Genomic DNA, 23,671 nt, shown 5'->3' on the forward strand with positions numbered 1-23,671 from the left:
TTTGCTATCCTCCCCCTGAAGAGGAGTAGAGGAAAAGCTGGAAATGTCCTTCATCAGACCATGGCAAATAAACTTGTGTTTTGACAGTGGAAGTTTTCAGAGTGCTCAATGATTCCTCAGCTGACCTGGTTTAAAGGAATAAAGACTTTGCTGTTCTCTGAAAATTTATATTCCACCCAGGGAATGCTAGGGGTCCTTTGTGAAGGAGTACGTGCATTATGGTACTTGGGCAATCCGTCCTTGGCACTATTTCTCCTACTGGTTGCTCTTCTCATGCAAAATCAGAAGAAAGAATTTCATTTAATTAAAAAAGTATGATATTGTGATTTAAAATGAGATTGAGCAAATATATTGCCTGTTAAAAATAATTATTTTACATTGAAAGCGTATCACCTAGAATGGTATTTAATCATCTAATTAGTGGCATCAGTAGTACAGTGTGCTTCTATGTAATTTGAGAATGGAAAAGATGAGCTCTCTCTATTGAATCTTTGTCTTGTTAAATAGGACTGTGAAAATCTAATTTGGGGGAGACAATTATATATATATATGATTGAATTGCTATTGCTTTTGATAGTGTGATTTTTGCATTTGTGTATATTTGACCCCCTAGTAGGGCAGTGAATCTGTTCCTGTATGCTGAGCAAATAAGGATTGAAAGGCATCAGACATGTTTAACAATGCAAGTTTAATGCAGTCACAGGTATCCTTTCTTTGGGCTCAATTTGTAACCTGGAAGTCTCAGGCCTTGAATATGTTTTAAAAGATCAATAGAAAACGATAAGCTGTTCTTCATTTCATAACAGCAGTACCTAATATTTTAGTAGTAAACATACTCTCCTCAGGAGGTCCTTGCTTTGCCAATCTGATTCCGTCTCAGCTTACTGTTATGGCTATTGAATTTTTTTCCTCAAGATTCAAACAATACTTTTTGGCTTTCACAAATTGCCTGTCTCACTTGTTCAGTCTTGTTCATTTTCTACTTGCCATAGTCTCTGTCTTTCTTGGTTGCTCTCATATTTCCATTTCAGTGCATTTAACTTCTCCCTCCATTGCTTGCTTCCTCGCCTCATTTGCTTCTTTTGGGCTTTCTTGACCTTACTTGGGCCTTTCCAGTTGGTTTACTGTTTGGAATTGGCACAGTTGTCAGTCTAGGATACTTCTGTGAGTCACTACAAATCTCTCTTCCCTGGCAGACTTGAAGAACAGCGTTTTCCAGTCTTTGACATACTAGTGCAGTGGTCCAGCCCAATTGATTCCACCTCTGACAGTGGGCTGGCGTAGGAGCTGCGTCCTGGTTATTCCTGTTGACAAACTGCTGTTTAGAACATGTTAGTTGATTACTTTCTCCCGTATGTCCTTGTAAATCAAGGCAGTACTTAAGTTTTCTGATTTACATGTTTTCAGTGAAACATAAGACTAGATTTGGACACCCTAGAGGTTTTCAGACATTGACGGCTTGAAGGCATCGCCTGGAGTGTCACTCCATTCACTTAAGGTGATGAAAAAGAAATTGATGTTTGAAGGGATGTATTCACTTGCTCTTTTAGAAATCCACTTGGCTGGGTTTGCTGTCTGTTGTGCTGTCTTTTTGCTTTGGCTTTGCTCAGAGTTTTAGGAAAATTTTTAATCTTTGCTTTATTACCTGAGGTAGTTCTGATACAGCAGTAATGGGAGATATCTGAAATGCTGAGGAAAGACCTAGTCCACCTCTGCCCTTTTTCCTGTTTGATTTACTGTTGTATTGGCTTTGAATGCCAATGTTTACCTACACAGTTTTATATTTAACTTTTGTGTTGTCCTTAAGCTTGTGAGTATTTCTCTTCTTCGGAGAGCTTTGCACACAACTCCTGGTCTTTGTTTATGAAGTAGGCTTATTAAAAACAGTCAGCTCTGCTACTGAATGGCTAAAATTTGAATCTCTTAGGAAATTTTATATGACATGTAGGTCTCCTAAAATGAAAAACCCTTTCTGAAATCCTTATCCGAGTGCAAGCAGCTGATTGAGTCAGTAAATGGAAAGAAAGCTCTTGTCTATTTGTTTCAGTAGGGCAGCTTTCAGGAGGCACAAATGGACCTTGTGCAGCAGAAGTGAGGTTGGAGAAAAGCAGTAAAAGGGTTCCCAAAGCCTTCTGATGTGGAGGGCCAAAAATTGGCTTGCATGGATCTTTTTAGGGTTGTCACCTCATCTTCTCCTTGTGTGATTTTACCTGGTTGTGATCAGCCCTTAGCTGTATTTCTTACTCAGCTGCTGTTAGGGTTCAGACCTGCCAGCCTCTTCTGCACGTGTGCAGTTCAGTGTCTCCTTAAAACAGTTATTTCTTCTGTGCACAGAGCTGGTGGACGTAACTGCATGTAGCTGTAGAGTAAGTAGGAACAGCCTGTAACATGTGCAGCAGATTTGACCAGAGACAAAATGCCCTGCTTTTTTGCAGCTGGTGCGTGATCCTTCGCGGGAAGCTCTTGCCTATTTGCATACACCAAAACTCAAAATGTGAAATCCAATTTCAGTTACTTCTTGTCACTTACTCCAAATGAGTCCAGTTTGCTTCTCAAATTGTAGAATTTGTGAATGTACACTGTCCTAATTGCATCCCTCGCTCTTGTGTAAGGCATAACGCAGCAAATGAATTAATCTGATTGTATTGGATGTTGTTGTTTTTCTGTGTTTATTTCCCGTCTGTGCATTTGTCTGCCTTTGGGTACTCCGCTGCCTGGAGAAGAAGCTGAAAAATTCCATTTTGTTTTCTGAGCTTTCAGCCAGATCATGTGATCTGATAGGAAATCTGTTTCTATTGAGACATAATTTAGGCCATCACCATAAAAGTTGGAGATTAAAGAAGTATTGATTAACCAGCTCCAGCTGACTGTTCATACCACATGTTCCTGAAGATATTTTTGCAAGAGTCAGTGCGAAGGATGTAAGTGACTCCCAGAGCTGAGAATGGCAGAGATGCATCAGAAATGGGACTAGGTAATTAAACCATTCATTAAGCATGGCAGATGCAGAGTTCATGACTTGATTTGCCATCTGCTTTGTTTTGTAATCAGTAAAGATTTAAAATAATGCTGATAGTTTTTCTGTCATATTGGGTCCTGCATTATGTTTTTTCTTAGGAGGTACATGATTTTAAAGCACAAGGAAGGATCTTAAAGTTCTGGGGGTTCAGTGAAGAAGGTGAATTAACCCTTTTCCTGGGATATGTAAAAAATTAGCTTTAAATATTGCACTCAATATTGCACTCAGTAGCAATAAAAACAGCCACTCTGGCAAACAGATGCTTTGCAACAGACTTTCTTTTGGGTATCATACCCTGTGCTCTGCGTCCAGGTAGCACGGATGTCTTTGGGGCAGAACTGAGCTGCTCCTCTGTGTTATGAGTAGTATTGAATCCTTTTCCCTGGCTGTTATACTATGCTTCTTCCTTCCTTCAGTCCACTTTGTGACTCCATGTTTGTCATTTAAGCAGCACCATTACTCATGCATCACCAGCTGTGCTGCCACTCTACGCGTGATTATTAACTGCTGTCAGCCTGACCCTTGCCAATCCTTTCCCTCTGCTCACTGTGTCTCCCCTTTGTAGATTTTTATAAAGCCATGGAAGTTATCTTCCTTTTTATGCCTGCAAATAAATACATTTTAAAGCGATGCCACTGCTCCCTATTCTGTGATTCAGCAAGGCAAGTTTTGTCAGGTGAGGTAGTACTTACTAGATCATCTTGCATGCTTGAGAAGAGGAGAAACAAGGCACTTTGTGTTTGAAAGAGACTCAACACCCTTTTCGATTGAGCACAGTTCCCTTTAATTTCAACTTGATTATATTAATCAGTTAAATAATTTCAGAGAAAAGGTGATTGGTAGTTATGGGTGGAGGGGGATGATAGCAAGGGAAGAGAGAAGATCATTAAGCTCTGTAGGACAGAGAAAGAGGTAATTGCTGCCTGCGGAGTACAGGGGGTTTGAACAGGTCTCTGCTGAATTGTAATTTTTAGTATCCAGTAACATCATGAATTTTAATTCCCAGACTCCTCTTGTAGGGTGCCTTTTTTAAAGGATGAGGACTAGCAGGTCAGAGAGAGGTAGATGCTTTTATGAAAAATCTCCCCTCTCCCCCCGCCCCGTTAGCTGGTGTTATATTGATCCCGAGTTCAGTCTGGTGCAGGGTGGTTGTTGGGCTTTGTGTTTGTGGTTTACACAGGAGTGTCTGGGTTACTGGATAAAGCATGCTAATTTTTGTGAGGAGAAAGTGGTATTTGGGGGTTTGATGACTGCTGCTGTAGACATTTTCTGTTGGGGTTGAGGAAATACCACATTTTGTGTTTGCTTTTGTTGGTCTCTGACAGCCTTGTGTCTTGTGAGGTGGAGGTGCTTCAGGGAAAGAGAGTTCTGGGAGAATTTCTTTTAACACTAGGGGTTTTTTTTCCTCCTGTATAACCCAAATGTGTTGTGATTTTTTTTTTTTTTTTTTTTTTTTTGAGTAACTTCTTCCAGTTACTTGCTGTGTCATGGTTTAGTCCTGATCCACATAACCACCTTCTGGAGCTCAGGCAGCTGCCTCCCATACGTAGCAGCGTTGGAGGTAATTTGCTGTACCACTCTTTGCCTGCAATGGATGCTCTACAAGGAGATTCTGCAAATATTTATTATGACAACACTTCTCCTGTCTGTTGTTTTTTTAAATGTCTGTCACTGGTCTACTTTACCTTTCTTAGTCATCTTGCTGTCTGCATTGTAAGGACCTTTAAACCATGCTCTCGCCTTCCATATGTAGCAGCTTTCTAGGATCTATTGACCTGATTTCAAATATCTCTAGATCTCAGTTTGAGAGTGATTTTTCTCCTTTGTCTGTACCCCCTAATTTGTCTGCTTCTGGGTTTTATTTAGCTTGTAACGGAATGGTCTGACTCTAGTTTTCATGAAAGTTGCTACAGAAAATACAAAAGAACAAATCTAAATTTTATCAGCCTCACCATAGTCTTGACTGCGTTACACAAGTCACTCAGCTCTGCAACTATAGAAACATTGCAGCGTTGGTGGCTTCACCCTGCCTTTCTCATGAACCAGTCATAACATTTAAGGAAATTATTTCATCTGCAGTGCCTGCACTGCCCTTTCTGTAGCATGCTGATCAGAATCCCACAATACTCTAACGGCAATTTTTGCAGAGATTTGTACAATGACAGACTAACTTTGTGCTGATTTATACTTGATGCTTCATTATATTCATTACAAGATCTTATTTGCATGCTTGACATTTAAGAATATTGTGTTTGGAATGTGTTATTTATTTTGAGACCTTTATTAAGCAACCTCAGTCTAAGGGTTTAATTGTTACTGATAGCTAAGAGTATAATTACCTCAGTAAAATATCATGACTATATTAAGCAAATGGAAATTGTCTTCCAGAATAAAGTGAGTACAAGCCATTTTCCTTTGAAACAGGCTGTTCCACGAGGCCTGCTAATATAATTTACTAATACAATTGCAGAATCTCTCTATAAGGAATGAATAAGGAGAGCTGAAATCGATGTGTTTGGAGCAGCGGCTGTCTGTAGTTTCGAAGCAGTGCCTAAAGACCATTTGGAAGGAGGAAGTATCTTTAAGCCGGAAAATATTACTGTTTCTCCAGTGAGATTTGCAGATTTCTGGAAGAGAGGAGAAATGCGTGTTTTCTGGCATGGGCTCCCAGACAAATGCATGCTTGTCTTTTACTTGGTTTTCTTTGTTTGACATTAGTTTCCTTACTTTGCCCGATTTGGTCATAGGTTTACTACTCAATTTTTTTACACAATGAAGAAAGTAGCAGAGTTGTTGAGTTCTCACTTCCTTATCCTGCTCCAAAATGACTTTTCAAAGCCTAAGAGTTCCTTCAGTTTCTGACTTGTCTGCATCTGTTGAAGGGATCTCTGGATCCGAGATGACAGAGTTTGTTCCCTGGCTGTGGGCACTGCAGATGTTTGGGAGCATGGTCTGCCCTTGCCTTCTTGCTTTCCATTGGATCCTCTCTAGTAAGATCTTTTGTTCTTGATCTGATGTTGCCCTAATTCTTCATAGCTAGTAGATAAATTTGCCTTTTCACTGACTTTGGATATTCTAGTTCTTTGTGTATCTGTATGGGTACCTATAGGAATTTGTCCCACAGAGGCGTGAAAGTGATACGCTTTGTTAGAGTAGAGCTTAGTCACCTGAGGGCTTTTGACATGGAAATGGTGAATGTTGGCTTCAAATGACCAGCCTGGAGGCAGAAGATGAATTGACTCGTGGGCCTTGCTTCCCTTTCCCTTTTAGAAGCATGAAAGAGCTCATAAAAATTACCTTAGCAATTTTTTGGGAATCAATTCTGTGCAATTCTTTCTCTTTTAAGTATCTGGTAAACCTTGTAATGATAAAAATATGGAGTTCATTACTATCTTTATATCTGATGCTTTTGAGGTGGAGGCACAAGGACAGCCTCTGTATTCTTATTGATGTTATGTCTGACATAATTTCTATTTAAGCAAGGTGTTTAGAGGTTTTTTAAAAATTTTATAACAATTCAGAATATGCAGCAAAGTCAAAAGTTATGTGTTATTTTATGAGGTATTTTTGAAGGGCTATAGAAATGTGATCTTTTTTCCCGGAACGCTGACTGGATTCTGCTTTGTTCTACCACCACTAGATATTAATGCTCAATGCTAAGAGGTTAGATTATGAAAATTAGAAATATACCCATAAAAGAATTTATTTGACCTTCAGTTCTCATATTTCTCTGAGAGAAAGGGCTGTAGGATTTCTAAAGGTAAAATATTCAATAAAAAGAAATTAGGTTAATCCAATGTTATGGCTGAGAATTTAAACTCACCCAGGTCAGGTAATTCAAAGTTATAGTTCCCTTGATGCGTGTGCTGTAACATTTATTCCTTAGCTCCTCAGCCCTGAATTATGAAGGATGGTCGAGCGGCTATGGCAGAGAAGCAAGCGGGAAGATGGATGGCTGGAATGAGGGAGTTATTGTTAAGGGAAGTCGGGCAGAACAAACCTCACTTCTGTGCCTTGCAAGCAAGGGAAGGGTGAACAACAAGAGGTGGCCAAGTGAGGTAGCTAGGCATGGGCTTGGGCGGCATCCAAGGACAGGGGAAGGGACTTAGGATTTCTGAACAGCAGGCTCTAAATTACTAGCTAGGATAAGCTGCACAAAAAAAGGGGTTTTTGCATTTCTTTGTTCCTCAAATACTTATGGTTTGAAGGCATTAATATCTGTGCCTCTTAGAGTGGTGGTATTGCCACAAGAACTGCAGCTTTGAATCTCTGACTTCTCTCTGTTTTAATTCTCAGCCATAAAACTGGATTAACTGGGTTTGCTTCAAGTTGAATCGCAGTGGATTTTTTTAAAGGATAGGAGAGAGAGATAATTAAGTAATTGCACAGTAGCTTATTTCAACACGTGATGTGAGCCTGTGGTAAGAACAGCTGCACTACTCAGACACCAGTCACTCAGAGCATCCTTTCAAATGAAGACCCAAAATTTTTATAAAACTGAAGGACTGTCTGGAGAATTAAGGAGTTTTGGATTGCTCCTGGCACAGTATCATGCAGTAGTAACTATTTTGTTCAATGTATGTTCACAACATCTCAGGTCAAGCATTGCTTAAATTGATGAATATATTAGAATTCAAATGAGTTTTTTCAGAGCATTGTGGAAATGGTCTTTGCCCCATGATTTGGTGCACTGAGGAGAAATGAACTGTTCCCTATTTTATGAGCATGTTTGCTTAGGTAGTATTTCAGAGACAACAACATTATTTAATAGAAACTATAGCTAATTTGAAGAACTGGTGTAGTTTCACTTAATGAATTCTAATTGATGTCATGAGATTATTACATTACAAGTTTCTCAATATACGGGACATCTGCTGGGTTTTTTTTTAGTGTTGTGTGGGACATTTAGACCAGGAGCTGTGAAGAGCCATTAACTATAAATTTTCCTGTTCAGGTGGAAGCAATTTGGGACAGTGGGGGAACTGAGGCTCGATGTTCCCTCTGTATGAATCCAGAGCCTCAGGATTTCCCCAGAAATATCACTACCTTTTTTGAAGTCAGGAATTTGGAAAGGGGATTAATAGGTAGACAAAGTGTAAGCATGAGACAGGAAAAGAAGATAAGATTTTTTACATCAAGATGATGTTTAACTTTCTTCCTGTCAGGAGGAGGAGGACTATTTTTATGAGAGTCTTATGATTTGTAGAGTTTGTATGTAGGAAGATCCTAGCTGCTTTTTAAGTGTAGGGAAGCAGAGCTAGAGCAACGTTTAAATACGCTGTCTGTAGTTGTGTCTACATCTCCTCACGTTCCTTGGGTAGTGAAGAAAAGATTGTCTAAGGATTCCAGCAAATGTGTCCCTTTGCTTGCCACTGTGTTGGGTCCATAGGAAGTGAAATGTGCTTACTCCAGTGCTGTACCATCCCAGGTACTTGCTCCCGTATGGAGCACGAAGGGAATAGGACACTACACCCTACTTGGTCTTCGAGTCACTGTTATTTTGGGTGCCACAAGACTGTGTGTAAGGAATTGAGACAAAGTGGTTGAAGTGAAAGTAATTGAAGGGGGGAGCATTTTTAAACTGATCACTTTTCTGCAAGTGTTTGAGAAGGTTTGTGCTGATCTCGTGCCTAGAAGCTGCAAACACCTGGAGGGCTGGGTTTGACATCGACGGCAAATATTTTTCACAGAAAAATTTGCATTCTGCTAATTTGCTGTGACAGCCCATGCTGTAACTGCAAGATCTGTTGTTTTGCTGCAGCTGAATACTCTTCTCCTCCGCCCCTTTGCTCCACCCAAGATGCGCATGCAGCTTCCTCCGTTCAGTTTTCTCCACCCTGCTGATGGCACTCTGAAGCTCACGTTCTCTTGCCCTGAGTGCCTGTAAGGAGCTGTAAAAACTAAATATAGAAAGAATTGGATGACAGAACTCAGGGCTCACTGTCCTTGTGCGCATTTGAAGGAGAGATTCAGACTACAACAAGCAGCAGGTCCTAGGTAGAGCTTTGACCTACCTGACTGTATAGCATGTAGGTTTGGACCGAGGTAGATGGAGTCCAGTGTGCCCGAAGCCCCATGGGCTCAACCTCCATGGGACAATGCCTCCATGTCCCTCTGTGGGACAGTGCCAAGAACTCATTCCCCTTTCAGGGAGAGGAGATCCTCTTATTCCCTTTCTCCCTCTGAGCAGCAGGGGCTTCCTTCCACTGGGAGAAGCAGTTGGAAGAGTCCCTGTTCCTGCACCCTTCCTTCTGTGCCTCAGATGGGAGACATCTAGGTTACAGGTAGGTCCAGGACCAACAGCTGGTTGTTATTGCTTACGTGGATGGGAGAGTAGTTGGGAAGACTAATTCTGTGCATTAAACACGTGATTAAATTAAATTAAAGATAAGCGTGGATGTGAAGTAATGTTTCTTTCAGTATGAGCACACAGCATAGAGCCGTGTGCTTCTACAGGGCATGTGCAAAATGAATTTGCAAAATGAATGTGCAGTCCTCAAAATTATCTAGTGTCTGAATTAGCAATTTAAGCAATTTAACTCTTCTTCTCCCCAGTTGCTGTTTTTTCAGACACATACATAAGCTGCAGAAATTTTATGTTGTGCGCTTATAACAGTAGTTCTACTACATAAATAGTATTTTCAGTTTTACAGATAAGGAAACACTTTCTGGCTTTAAAAAATTAATTTTCTGTTGATAACATACTACCTTTGGAGACCAACTTTCCAGGTTGACATTTCTATTATATTAATTACAAAAGAAAAGCTGTGCTTGTTTTGTCATTGGGAAATGCCATTTGCAAAGTTGTTGGAAAGCTGACCTTGTCAGAAGTGTTATTGCATTATCCCTCTGTGAGGGCCACCACAACTGAATGGCAAGAAAAAAATGCAGAAAGAAAAAAGCAATTTCAGGAAATATAATGAAATCAAAACAAAATGCCTTTTATCCCTCTCCAACGTGAAGATGTTTATTAAGATAGCATATGTAAGAGTTTGGTGCTGGGGGAAAAAAATGCTCGTGAACCACTCTAGGTGTTTTTTTAAAAATAAAAACCACCGTGCGAGAGAATTTTTGACCTTTTGCATGAAGTGAACATGAACAAGTGGCAATACTTACTCCGGTGGCATCTCTCCCACTCCCTGTTTTAGCCTGCTGTAACCCTGACCATCATCCTTCTCCCCTCTTACCCGTTCTACACACGAGGCTGTGCGGGCTCAGCCTGCACGGACCAAAGCCCCCGCGCATGGGCTGGGGTGGGGGTAGCCTCTGCAACCACGGTGCTTGGAGGGTCTCCCTGGAAGCGGTTTCTTTCCTACCTCCAGTTCACTCTGCCAGTCCTTTAAATAAATCTCAGCTCTTCTGTTTGCTTCTAGCAAAATACCAAGCAACTCATCTGTTTGCTTGTCCCCTTTCCCTCCCAATTTAAAGCCACAAAGCTATTAGTTTTGTCAGAGCCATTACTTGTCCTCCCTAAACACCTCCCTAAACAGCAGCAGCTGCACGTTCCTCCTGCTCTACCTCAGTGTCCCATCCAGGCACAGCTTTGCTCAACAGCACTGGTGATTACCTTCTGCAAGAGAGCTGCCTGCTTTCATATGCCTCTAAATAATCCTCTCCACTCCTGAGCAGAAAAGTACCACTTAGTTTAGTGGCCATTTCTTCTTTGAATGTGTGAGCTACAAGAGATGTTGAGTGTCTGATTCTGCTTGTCCCTGTGCTTTCTCCCTGTGGTGTAACTGTCACAGAGGTACAGTTCACGGGTAGCTCAGTGAGTTGTTCGTAATGGAGCGTGTTCATCACACTTTAAAGGCTTTAAATGAAATCTTTTCTACCAAAGAAATGATTAAAAACCCCAAGAAACCTATTTAACCCACCCCCTCCTTTTATGCTAGCCAACGTGTTTCTTATGTAATATCTATGCACATGAATTTGTCATGTGTGATGTTGACCCGAGGCTATGTTTGTAGCCCTTGCATTCCAATATTGGCTTTTTACTTGCATAAAAGAGAAGTAAAAAGAAAACTGCTGAATCCCTTGAATATATCCTAAATAGGATGCTGAACAGCTGTAAAGAATAGCCAGGTTTATAATTTAACTCTCTAGAGGCATATGCAAACTGAAGGATGTTAAATCTGATGTTCTAAATCTGATGTTTTCCTTCAGAAAACACAAGTAAACCAGAAATACAGACAGAAGTAATTAAATGTGCATACCTTCCCTGCCTCACTTTCCTCCCTGCCTGGACATGGATTAGTGAGTTCTGAGGTTCTGACGGTCCTTCTGCTGCAGCTGTTGGCACATCCTCTGCGTCCTGAGTCGCGATCTCTGTTGGCGTTCGCTCCCTAACGTTAGGAATGATTTGATCCCTCTAAGGGACCAGTTAAAGTTGGCTCCTCTGAATCTGTCTCCTGTCAAAAATATCCTCACTTTCTGAGGAGGCCTTTTTACATTTCAGCTAGCTAGGCTGAGTTTGGGGTTTTCCTTGTCATTGTTTATGTACTCACTGCTTCTCCCTCTGCAGAGGTAGTTTTTGTCTGATTAGTTTTCCTTCAAGGAGAAGGAGCAGGGATGTGGAATTGTTGCCTCTCAGCCAGCAGTTACACAGGCTTAGTTTTAATGTCAAACTGCTCCACTGAAGGAACTGGAACTCTTAACTGCAGCCAGAACATCAAAGTGCGCATTTCCAGTTGAATTAGCAATAACAGCGGATAAAGGACTTATTGCTGACCCCGGCCCGGTAGGCGTGGGGTCATACTTTGTTTGCTTTATGGAGAATCCGCTGTATTTTGGATGCTCTTCAGCTGACAGAACCTGCAAGCTGTTCCTCCTCTGCTGTGGTTCTGCACATGGATCATGGTTATACCTCCATGTGAATGAATGGATGCCCAATGATCTGCATCAAAAGTTTTGATTTGTAATTAACTTTTAACATGCTAAAAGGAAGGCTAATAAAATTAAATGTAAATTAGAGAGTTCACATTCTTCATACAAATACAACTTAAGAAAAATGGTATCTTCTCATTTTGCTGCTTAAGATGTAACAAGCAAGATTGCTGCTCTCCCCAGGGAGAGCTTTGGGAATTACAAAGTTTATTCATCCAGACCAATGAGTTCTTTTTCTGTGCAAATTTTTCCCCCAAGAAGTAGTGATATGGAACTCTGGGGGGAGGAATCTTGTTACGTTGGCTGTCCTTTCTCTTTTTTGTCTTGAGACTTGGTCTGGAGTTAAATGTGTTATAAATAGCTGAACATCAATGCTTGGTAGAGTTATGAGAGCTGTTAACAACTAATGAAGGTTAAATACTGTCTATTTTGGGAACCTGAATGACACTGTCACTCATATTTTAGCAGTACTCGATGTTTAGGGTTGCATTTTTCCTTCTGTCATTCCTGTGAGATAGAGAAGCACCGTTATCTCAATTATAAAAGAGGATGGGGAACAGAGATGCTCGGATGAAATGGCTGAAGACCTGAGCCCAAGTCAAACAGGAGTTCTGTGGAAGAGCTGTTAAATGTTTATTGCATTTCTTACTGAGAATATTTGGGTTTTTACCGAGTCCCGCAATGCAGACTGCAGTTTTCTGTGCCTTACCTGTGTGACAATGACCTTCCTTCAGATAGCAAGTCCTTTGGTGTAGCATGTGTGTATGTATTCCCTGATACTGCCTGCTCCACTGTGTTAGCATCAGCATTTCACTGATTTTCTACATCTGCTGACTCTTGTCGTATCCTGGAAGCATCTATTATCATTTCGGTGAACCTATATTAGTACAAGGATCTGATTTTCTCCTGGAGCCGTGTTGCTGAAGTGATTTTGTTTGTGGAGATTGTGGCCCAGTTTATAGGCCCAGGTTGGAGTCCCTTCCCTCCTCTCTGTAGGCCATGTCTGGCTGACACGTCCGTAGGGATGTCATAGCTCCAAAGGGTGTCCAAATCAAATACCTAGGAGATTGTGGTTTAAAAGCTGCTTGCATGTACATTGCATGAAATCTAATATTTTTTTCCTTCCAGTTTGCATTAACTTGCATTTGTGTGTGCTCAGTCTGCTTATCAGCCTTTGCTCTTCCCTCATTATTAATTTTTTTAGGTGCTCCAGAATGCCTCACCGTTTTCTCTAGACTCTGCTAACATTAATATTTTATGTTGTCAGCACACATCTTGCTATTTCCCCCCGTTTTTCTACACTAATAAGTATACTGAATGAAACTTCTGGCTCTAATCCCTAGCGTAGCCTGCCGCTAATTGCTTTCCATGGCAAGGAAGAATAGCGTGCTCCTCCATTAACCAGCTTTTACTGACAGGTATTTGACTCTCGTATAACGATTAAAACTGAGGGATGCTTGGTCATTTATATAGACTTTCAAAACCCTGCATTCACTAGTTAGCTCTCCTGTGAGTTCTCTCAGAGAATTGTTAACTAGTTCAGTTTAAATTACTTTAACAAAAGCTTATGTTTATCTTTCTCTATTTTATCTTGTTACACTCAACTAAAAATGACGCTTTGTAATTCTGAACCTTCTAAACTGATTTTCTTAATGATCAGGTGAAACTTCCTTGCCAATGACTCTAATTTCCCAGAACAACCTTATCTCCTCTTTCAAAACAGATAGGAGGATGTCTGCTGTCTAGTATCTCCAATACAATAGTCATTTTTAATGATAAATCATTTTATTCCTTTTGTCTGTTAACACCTTTGTTTTTTTGGTCTTGGGTGAATATCTAGCTTTGAGATTATTATTATTATATCTTCTCCTTAGTGCAGTTTCATTTCTTGAAGCATTTAGTTGCCTCTGTCACAGTTCTCTGGTTAAAATACAGCAGAGGACCTGTGTTAATTCTTTTCAGAGCCTGTATCTTTGCTGGGTCAGAGTCAGAGTGCAGCTACAGTCACTCGTGCTTCTAACTTCTGATAGACTTGAAGAATTGCCCTGTATATGCAGTTGTCCATCTCAGTTTGTTTTGGGGTTTTAAGTTTTCATTGTGTTGAAATTTGTCTGCCTTTAAAATATAAATTATTATTATTGCTGTGGCTTTTACTTACTTGAAATTCTCCATTATGTTTTACATTTACGTGACCTTTTCTCACTTTATGCAAACATCACGACTTTCTATGTTTTGATGTTTGTCTTTATTTTCATCTTTATGAAACTGGTAATGTAAAAAAAAAATCTATGGAGATCGGTAGGTTTGTTTTCTTTCAAATTTTGATAACGATTTGAGATACTCTTGCAAGTTCATGTGTTGCAACTAGCAGTTTCTGAAATGTTCGTTGTCTTCTCCCTGTATGAGTGAAGATGAATCAGTCTGCTGAAATGTGCACCTGTGGACAGTATATAGAGCTAGGTAGTCTTGTTCTTTATGATCAGATTGAGATTTCAAATCTTTTATGCTTTATCTGGGGTATTACTTCGTGGATATTTTCCCTTTCTTCCCCTTTTAAATTTTTTTTTTTTAATTTTTTTTTTTTAAAGAAATTGTCTGGTTAGTGGTTGCATACTTATTTAAAATGAAGCAATCAGATGGCAGATAAGCTGAGAGGCCATAGTTCAGATATAATCAGTGCCAGTATTCTTACCAGATGGCCAAAGTGCAATCTTTTAACTAATCATGGATGTGATTATAATGTTTTTATGAACTTATTCCAATTTTATCTTTTATTTGTCTTCATAGCTGTTAAATGCACTTTTTATGGTGTTTACTGGAAAATTTAGATCAGATTAGAACATGACTTCTCAGAGCTGTGGGAACTGGTGCATAGTTTAAAGAGGATTAGTGATCAGTATGTATGAGGACTATTCTGTGTAAGGTAAATCTTAGAAGGAACACCTTCATCTTTAGTAATTTATGTGTCAGTAGAGATTTCCTTCTTACTTCAGCTGGAATCTGTTGTGTTAAAGGTCATTTTATTGAAATTCATGCTTACATATTCATAAAAGCGTCCATTCTTCTGAGCATTATCAGTCACCAAGTTTTTGAAGTTGCCATGCTGGATATTTTATGTATCTTCTAGCACTGGAATCTGGTATGATGAATAAAGTGAAATGTCTGCTTTTGATATTACAGCATTAAAAAAATTAGGAGGGGGGATTTTGATGACATACAGTCTTTATACTTAGTGTGGTTCAACTGGCAGGAGAACACGAAATTATAGGAATGGGAGAACTAGTTGATGGGCTTGGGGAAGTCTGTAGATAGTTATAGGGTGATGCTGTATAACAGATTTTCTTTGCTTAGCGGTATGTCTGTGATCTAGGCACCTTTCGCTTGTTCTTGTATCTTTATTCTTTGAATCCTCTGGGAATAGCAGACTTGGCAAGGTACGGTTTTGTATTTATCTTTTGCATTATTTTCATTTATGTTTGTTAAAACCGCTCTGTAAATATTCTGGAAATCTAGGCTGAAAAGGATGGGGGGAACCTGAGTGTGGCAGGTAGAAATTCGTACTTTTGACCCTCTTGATACAAGATTTTTTTGGTGTCTGACCTGGACTTAGCAGTCCTATTCCTGCATTATAAAAGCCGGAGATTTGCCCTAAAGATGCATCCCTTCTACTTTGTCCTCCTTTTTCAGCCTTACTTGCCTTTTATATCACCTCATCAGGTAGATTTTCAAGGTTCTTATCTTTGCATCACTGCCTGTTTATCTTGCATTGATTTTGAAGTCTTAGCAAGAGAGCAGGCTGCTAATGTCATTCCCTCCTGCATCCCCCCAGCTCTCCAGGCTCCTCGTGCAGGTGGCTTTGTGCTATAGCCAGGGCTTTCCCCAATGTACCTGTTGGACGCTCAGGAGTTCTGCTGTTCCCTCCTTCAGCTCCGAAGAAACCCAGGGGACTGAGAGCTGACTCCTTGCGTTTCTGGCTGGTGCACGCTCTTAAGCTGCTCCCAGTCACCCTGCAAGAAACTCAATTTTTGTGCAGCTCTTTGGGGAGTTTTACAGGTCAGCTCTCTGAGCTGTAAGTGGCCTCAAAGTGGTCACTCCAAGGCATGGCTGGCACCAGTGATCTTTCTGCGAGATTTGTACTGGCTCCCATCAACCAGCAGGATACCACTTCCAGAGCTGAATCTAACCTGCTAGATAAGAGTTATTTGACAATCTTGTGTTGCTGAAGACTGTGGCACTGCATCTCCTTCCATTTATCCTTAGATTTTTTCCCCCACCAAAATTTGTTTGAGATTTCCTGTAATAGAGGGTTATGAATAACACTTGTCACATTTGGAAAATGTAAGTCATTGAGGAATGATTTCAGCTTACTCCTTTGTAGTCTGCCAGCCTTTTTGCCATTCAAGATTTGAAGGACTGTGTACTACTATAGAGCTGTTTCATCAAGTTTTCTAACAATGAAATTGCTTTGCTCTTCAACCTTGAGGATTTTGTGTTTACTACAGGCTGAGAAAATGTGGGCCAGAGGGCATAGGTGTATAGCATGTATAGCATTGGAAACTAGAGGAGGCTGCTTGATGTGTATATGTGTATCTGAGTGTGCATGTGTGAGCTCTGGCACGCTTACCCCAGGCGCGGGGGACTGGCTGTCAGACGGATGTGAAGTGCGCTGTCGTCTTGCTTATGGCATCTCTTTGTTTCCCATCCAGAGTCGGACTAATGACAGCTCTGATAATGCCAGATGGCAGTCACCAGTCATCGTTTAATAGCAGAAAAATGTCTAAATATTGTCTCCAAAATTGGTTTGTTCATTCTTTCTCCTCGTTCTAGCCTGGCAGTGATCTGCAGGCAGCACTTAGGGACCTCCTAAGAAGATCCCGTGTAGAAAACTGTCAGAACAGATTGCCGTATGGATTTTCAGAGGATTAAAGTTAATTAAAGAGCTCTTCCTTGCTTTCATTTCTTCCTATCTGCCAGCTATTTACATGCTAATGTAGGGTCTGCCAGGGAGAATAGGAGAAGTGTCAGCATTGGGCATGTTATCACACATGGAAACAGTAGAAAATAATGAGATGAGCAATATATATGTGTGTGTGTTTAGCTTGGAAGTGGAAGCAGCAGTGTAGCAGTCAGCAGCACTGCTTTTTGCATATTTTCAGTAGTGTGTGATCTTACTGAATATAATTCACTCTATTACATCTCGCACTGCATAATTTAATACTTCATTCACTATAGTATCTTTACATAAGCAGTTTTATAAATAGACAGATTTAAGGGGTTTTTTTGTCTGCCTTGTTCTAAAGAAGAAACTTCTTTTCTGCAGAAGTAATGAGTAGTTTTACTAGGAGTACAAACCTGGGAGCAGAGACTGTGGTGGGGACTGGTGTCTACTGTTGCCTTCTCTTGGAAAGATTAAGCAGAGTAGGTGCTCGGTGTGTGAGCAAACCGAGAATGAATGTAATAGTTTTCTGCTCCAGTTGCATTATTATTTGCCCATTCCATTTTCACATTATTTCAGAGGATTATTTTCTTGTGTAGTTTTTCAATGTCTTCCATTTTAACACTTTATTAAAACTACTACATAACAGATGAAATAAAATTGATCCCAGGTTACATTTCAAGAGGGAGTTTAATGCTTTAGGAAAATGAGAAGACTTGCTGTCTGCATTTTTAAACAAAACTATCAAACCCATCTGTATCATTGAGCATAGGTAAAGAGTTTTTTCAGCTGCTGAAGGCAGTCCAGATAGTTTGAGGGTACTGAAGGTAATTAAGCTTCCAAGGACCAAGGGCAGTCAAAGACAGATTTGTTTCCTGCAGCTTTTTGTTCCCCAATGTGCAAGTGAAATACGAAGTGACTAGCTTAGCAAAACAAGACATGGTCTTACCATGGGCTGCCATTGAGGCCAGAGTCCCTGTGTTTCATGTGACCTTTGTGAAACATCTATTTGGCATTAGTCTTTTTCTTCGCTTCAGTCTTTTGTGGTTTTCCTAGTGGAAAACATGATGGTTTTACTCTAAGATGTCAGACGGCTGTTCTTTGGCCTTGAAAATCAATGTGACATTTTGTGAAAGAGTTAAAGATGAGGGAGAGGGAAATACCTTTAGGAGACTTAGTTGGGGGCAGGCAGGGGGAGGAGGTCATCCACACTGAAAAGTCACGAGTGATCCCCTGCATGCTTACGGCTTTGTAGCACAGCCTTCTAAACAGATGCTGTGAAAGGGATGTCAGGCGAGAGATGCCTTGGGATTTTGGTGTTTGAGGTTTTTTCTTGTGCTTGATATTCCAGATCCTCTCCTTAGCGAGCCTGGTGGGGCTGACCAAGATGAAATGCTGCCGTGCAATAAGCCTAAGGCTGAATTTCTCCCTGTTGTGGTTCTGCTAACATCATCTGAGCCACACCAGGGAAAATGTTGTCCCTGGTGTCTAGATGTTGCTAAAGGCTTGTTACCCAGGCCTGTGGAGGTCTGAATAATTCAGAGTGTAATATGTTGTACTTGGTTCCTCGTAGCAGAGGAAACCAATATTGTTTCAGTGTCTCTGCTGACTAAATCCTATTGCTAAGTGTGGTTGGGGGACTGTGATATGGTTGCCAGCAGAAAAGACACTGAGCACTCAGAATTTATTGAAGATGGGAGACGTCTGTGTGGTAGTCGAAAGGAAAGGAGCCACATGTGGAGCAGATAACTTGTACGGTCCCTGCCTGGGCTGCCTGTCCCTGGCAGGGCCAACACGATGCTGCTTTCAGGAACTCTGACAAATAGAAACGAGAACCGATGCTTAAAAAAAAAAATAAAAAATAATAGTATTTTAATTTGTAAAGCTCATCTCTCTTGCACAAGTGGTAAGACTTCTGATTTTTGTGTGTGCAATATTGGTTTTGGGCAAATATGAAAACATTTAACAAAAGCAGAGAACTACTCTCAAGCTTTTCCTAACAGTGATATAAGTGTGTGTGTGTGTGTGTCTATAGATAATATATACACTTTTTTTCCCTTTCATCTATGTTGTACTTCGCATGAGGGAGGTTTTTATTTTGTATATCATGTGGAATTCTTCAATTGTATCTTGCCACATGCTCAAAGGAGAATTTTTTTCTGTGTTACATTGTTGTAGAAAGAGATCCAGACCTTTTTTGCTCTCTAACAAATGGTCTCTTTATTCAGTCAAAACAATTGGTCTATTTTGAGACTGTATTGGAGCCACATCATGTGGTACACTCTGTCTCACTAAATAATTCAGTTTGGAGCTACTGCTAGGAAGGGAGCAATGATAGCCCCTTGGGGGTAGGTCTAGTCACCAGGACTAGAGCTGATTCTAGTCACCCCCAAATTTGTAAGGTCACACAGTGCAGAAGTGCTCTCCAAGCAGGGATTAGGACATCAACTCTGCTGTAGTTGATTGGGATGGATGGTGCTTGAAAAAATCAAAGTAATTTTCTGAGTGGCTGCACAGAGGAGAGAGCAGGGGGAAAATTTCAGCCTTTGGCCAAGACTTTCAAAATATTTGCACTAACCACTCTTAGAAATCTTAGAAGAAGCTGTTTTTCAAAAAGGAGTGAACTCTCAGCCTTTGGAGACACATCCCTTATAGGTATCTTCTGTTAAATACGTACATTTTTCCGTCTTGTATCTTTCACGTTCTCCACCTGCTGCAGCCTGTGGCCTCTCAGAGTGGATGGATGCTGTGAAGAAACGTCAAAAGGACGTGCAGCTGCACTGTGATCTGCTACAGATGTAAGAAGATGGGAAATTTTCAAACCTGACAATGTAACATAAACAGCAAACTTTTTTTTGGTGCTTATAGGCGTTCATTCTTACCACCTTCCTGAGGTCTAAGCTCATACAAGGTCATGTCTAGTGGAGCTTTAATTTTTTTTAAAGTGAGGTTTAATTTTTCATCAGTCTATTGACATTTTTCTATAACACATCTGAGAGATTTTACTTGAATTAAAAAGCAAAAATGTGCAAAAAGTGAGTGAGAAAAATTAGAAACCCAATCAAGACCACTTCAGCCAAAAAGGGGCAATTGTTTAATAGGTTACGTGGGCTTGAGAATACGTGTATTTTCAGTGGTGATGAATAGTTAAGGTTGAACATTTTTCCACAGACAATGCAATCTACTAGAAAAGAATTGAGAAGAAAAAGTACTTGTCAGTTTTTCAGGTATTGCATGCATATTTGCTGCTTTCTTTAATAGCCCTTTTCTGGCACCTGTAAATATACGAATCTCTGTGAGATATTTAGTTGCAATGCAACAGTTGCTTTGCTGCTGGGAGGAGAACATAAACCTTTTTTGAGAACTAAAATTCTCCAGTGTCGGTATATGTCTGATTTGTGGGTCACAGGGCCTTCATTCTGCATCCTTTCCTTCAGACTTTCTGATTCTTCGTGATGTACGTGGATGTTGGGAGCAGAAGGTGATTTTACAGATACAGATGAAAAGAAGAGTTTCAAATAATGAGGAAAAATTTTTTTGTCACTACATTGGCTTTTTTTTAATTAAAATTTTATGTTAGTTTGATTTCTGGAACTTAAGTAGAGCAAACCAGGCAGCACGGCAAGACTCCTAATACCGAAATTAGATTTTTGTTTTTAATTTTTGGGTTTCCCTCAAGATAGGAAGCAAAGGAGCAACCTAGAGCAGTAAACAACATGAATATTTCAGAAGCAGCATTTTTTTCTATATGCTACCATCTGTTGATGACCTGTGCCCAGGAAAGGATGATTTTCCGAAGTCAAAGGATTCATTTCCTGATGAGACGTGCTAAGAAAGCTGTGAAATATAAGGTAAATCCTGATGCTTGAGAGAGATCTCCAGCCTTTTTTTCTTCCCTCATGGAAACTTCTATGTACCGGTTGAATGCAATTGCTGACAATAGTAGTATTGTGGGGGAAGAAGTGATGCACAGCACTTACAGTCTTATAAACATATATATAAATATATATATAAAAAATTAGCAAATGAAAGGACTAAAGAGGGTCTGATTCAATAGGACAGTGTTTTCTGTGCATTAGCTTTCTGAATGGCTCTGATAGAAAAGAGAGGTCATAAGTTCTGTCCTTGCATCTGTGAATGTTGCAAAGAAAGCTCAGATGCTTGCAGCAGCTTTCCCATTAATGTGTTTTCCTGTCTTCAGTGCAAATGACCCCTAGATGTGTGATAGCTCTTAATACATTTTGAAACTCTCTCTCTCTTAATTAACTTCTGATAGAATAAAACACAAGGCTGCGGGGGTTATAGATTCGAAGAGACTCTTCAACAGGTTTTGAAAACGATACGTAGAAGTCTTTCTGCCATTCACATAATTAAGCTTAATTATTTTGAATTAATTATAAGGTCTTGAGCACAGATATGTAACAAGCTCTATGTTGTCCCTCAGCAACAGCAACTTTTTAAAGCCCTCTTCAGTTGGATGCTAGCCAAGCACAGTGGTCCTCTTTCCTGCTTATTTGGCAGCATGGCCCGTGCTAGCCCACAAGATGTTGCAGACTCTGCATGTGTTTCATCAGGGCAGCTCCTATCCCCATCATCAGAGAAAGACTGATGATACTAAAGCCTTTTGCTCAGTCAACATGCTGCCTGTTAGCATCAGATTAACCTTTCCAGCCGTGTGAAGTTTAAACAAAATCTGTCTGCTCTTCCCACCCTCTCTACTACCTCCAGCCTTCCTGCATCACTGATGCAAAGTGCAGAGCTCGCGGTGACAATGGAGTTCATCTGCAGCATGCCTGAGAGGCACAGGTTTTGACTGTTAATTAATAATTCCAGTCCTGTGCAACGACTAGTCTGACGACAAGTCAGTCTGTGCAGAAAACTCTTGGTAGACTTTAAAGCAAGCATGCAGAAATATCCTATTTTCAGCCGCACATATTTTTTTCCCAGAATTACTTCACCATGGCACTGCTCTAAATATGTCTTGTGAGATAAGCTTTAAATCCTACTTGGGCAAAGTTTATTAAAAATTAACATTTGCATGGGGAGTTATAAAAAAGAATAGGACCTTCATTAGCTTAAAATCATCCAAAGTACAAAATAATATTGAATTGCTCTCCACTGGTCCAGACCAGGAAAACTCTTACTGCCTGCCAAATCTTGAAGCCCGGAAACAGTCAGCATCAATAACATCCAATAAGCCACATTACAAACTGCACCTCTATCCCCAGAGGTCCGAGAAAACGAGCCACTACTGACAGGCTGAACAGCCTGAAATCATTGGCATGGGATATTAGCTGCCACACCTCTTCAGATATGATGTAGGTTGTGTCATGTTACTTAAATCAGGGACTGGTTTGAGTGGGGATTCATGGTTTTGTCTCAAATGGCTTTTTCTTGTTTTTTCCCGAAATTGGGCTCACATTCCCCCACCCTCCTCTGACTTGGATTTAGTAATACTTTGAACTGGAGCACACTGGCATTGCTGTGGGTATAAAGCAGAGCCCAGGCTGCACTTTTGCTTTACGTGGATGTGTGTGCAGAGCAGTGAGTGTGTGAGCTGGATTGCTCGGTGGCTGGAGGTGTGCTGGACACCCCTCAGGTCCTCCTGTACGTCACAACGCTGGGAGAATTGTGCAGCGTTCATTAGACATAAGGCCCTGGACTAACTGCTCTGGTAGTTCATGATGTTTGGAAGTGAAATGTCAATGCAGGTGATATAGTTTGTTATGGTTTTGCTTTATGGAAGTTCACACTTGGACCAAAGTAGCCCATGGGCCAGGTAATGCTGTTTCAGCCTGACTGAGGACGTATCCCAGTGACAGTGATTCTGATCTCCAGCCTTTCCAGAAGTTAGAGGAAAGTGGACTAACAGTAAAGATGCTGAAATAGAAGTGGGATGAGAAAGATCCGTTGTGTAGTCTCTAGGGAGAACGTCAATTTTCATGCAAATCTAGGACAGATGAGGAACACATCCTTTCCCATATTCCTTTTTTGTTGGGGCTGCATATTGCTTGCCTGTACCTTGCAGCATTGAATCTGTTGTGATTCCTTTAAATGTCTGTGTCTCCATCATATTCACTTTCCCTTGGGCTGCAAGTCACCAGCATGTGTGTCTTTGTGTTAATTTGTCCCAGTTCACAGGCATAGCATCATTAGTGAAATAACGCTGCTGCTGTAATTACTGTGGGATTTGTGCGCAGCAGTGTGCTGTTGCACTGCAGTGTACCTACTCTTTAATCTACATGGACCATCTGCTTTATTTCTTAACTAAAAGTTATTTTGTTTCTGCTTTGGAAGAGTGACTCTGTTGCTCCTAATCTCTGTGTAGAAAAACATTGCAGCTAGGATAAATTAAATCCCTGTTTGATAGATCGTGCTCATTTTTGTAAGACTTCTTCCAGGTCATGCCCCGTCGTTTTGCTGTGCACAAGTTTTTGCTCTCCTCTGTGGCTGCAGGGACATTCAGGTCAGAACTTGGGTAGGACCACTCTGTAATCTAGAGAACTCTTGACCACTGTAAGTCTGACAAGTTCGAACACAGTATACAGTCCTGCTCTTGGCTCTGTAGTGAAGATATCCCAATACAATTGAAAGATGTTACTGGGCAGTTATCCCATGACAACTCTGCAAGTAATAACCTTTTAAAACCCTATTCAAGTAAGCATTGTATGTTGTGTGACAAAGCACTTAGACTTCTGTCTAAGTAAGAGATCTCTTGTATCTTTTACTACTGCTTGCCTGATCAAAAATAGTGAGTTGTCGGATTGATCAGGTCAAAGACCTGAGTTTCTCCAAATCTTCTGTGAGGGCTGTCTTCTCCCCTTTTGCCTTTC

At 40.5% G+C, this 23,671-nt stretch overlaps 1 protein-coding gene across 7 annotated transcripts in view; it reads left to right on the forward strand.

The window, feature by feature from the left end:
- The window catches only part of MAD1L1 (mitotic arrest deficient 1 like 1), a 376,769-nt gene that overhangs the window by 117,545 nt on the left and 235,553 nt on the right, over positions 1-23,671 (forward strand). Inside the window, exon 1 of one of the 7 annotated variants that reach the window (XM_050905943.1) lies at positions 4,035-4,080. The exons of the other annotated variants lie outside the window; for them this stretch is intronic. The gene's annotated coding sequence lies outside the window, so the exon portion shown is untranslated. Of the gene's footprint in view, positions 1-4,034; positions 4,081-23,671 lie in introns of those variants that run through there. 7 annotated transcript variants of the gene reach the window in all.

Source organism: Gymnogyps californianus, chromosome 15 (genome assembly GCF_018139145.2).
Source record: "Gymnogyps californianus isolate 813 chromosome 15, ASM1813914v2, whole genome shotgun sequence".
NCBI classification, from domain to species: Eukaryota; Metazoa; Chordata; class Aves; order Accipitriformes; family Cathartidae; genus Gymnogyps; species Gymnogyps californianus.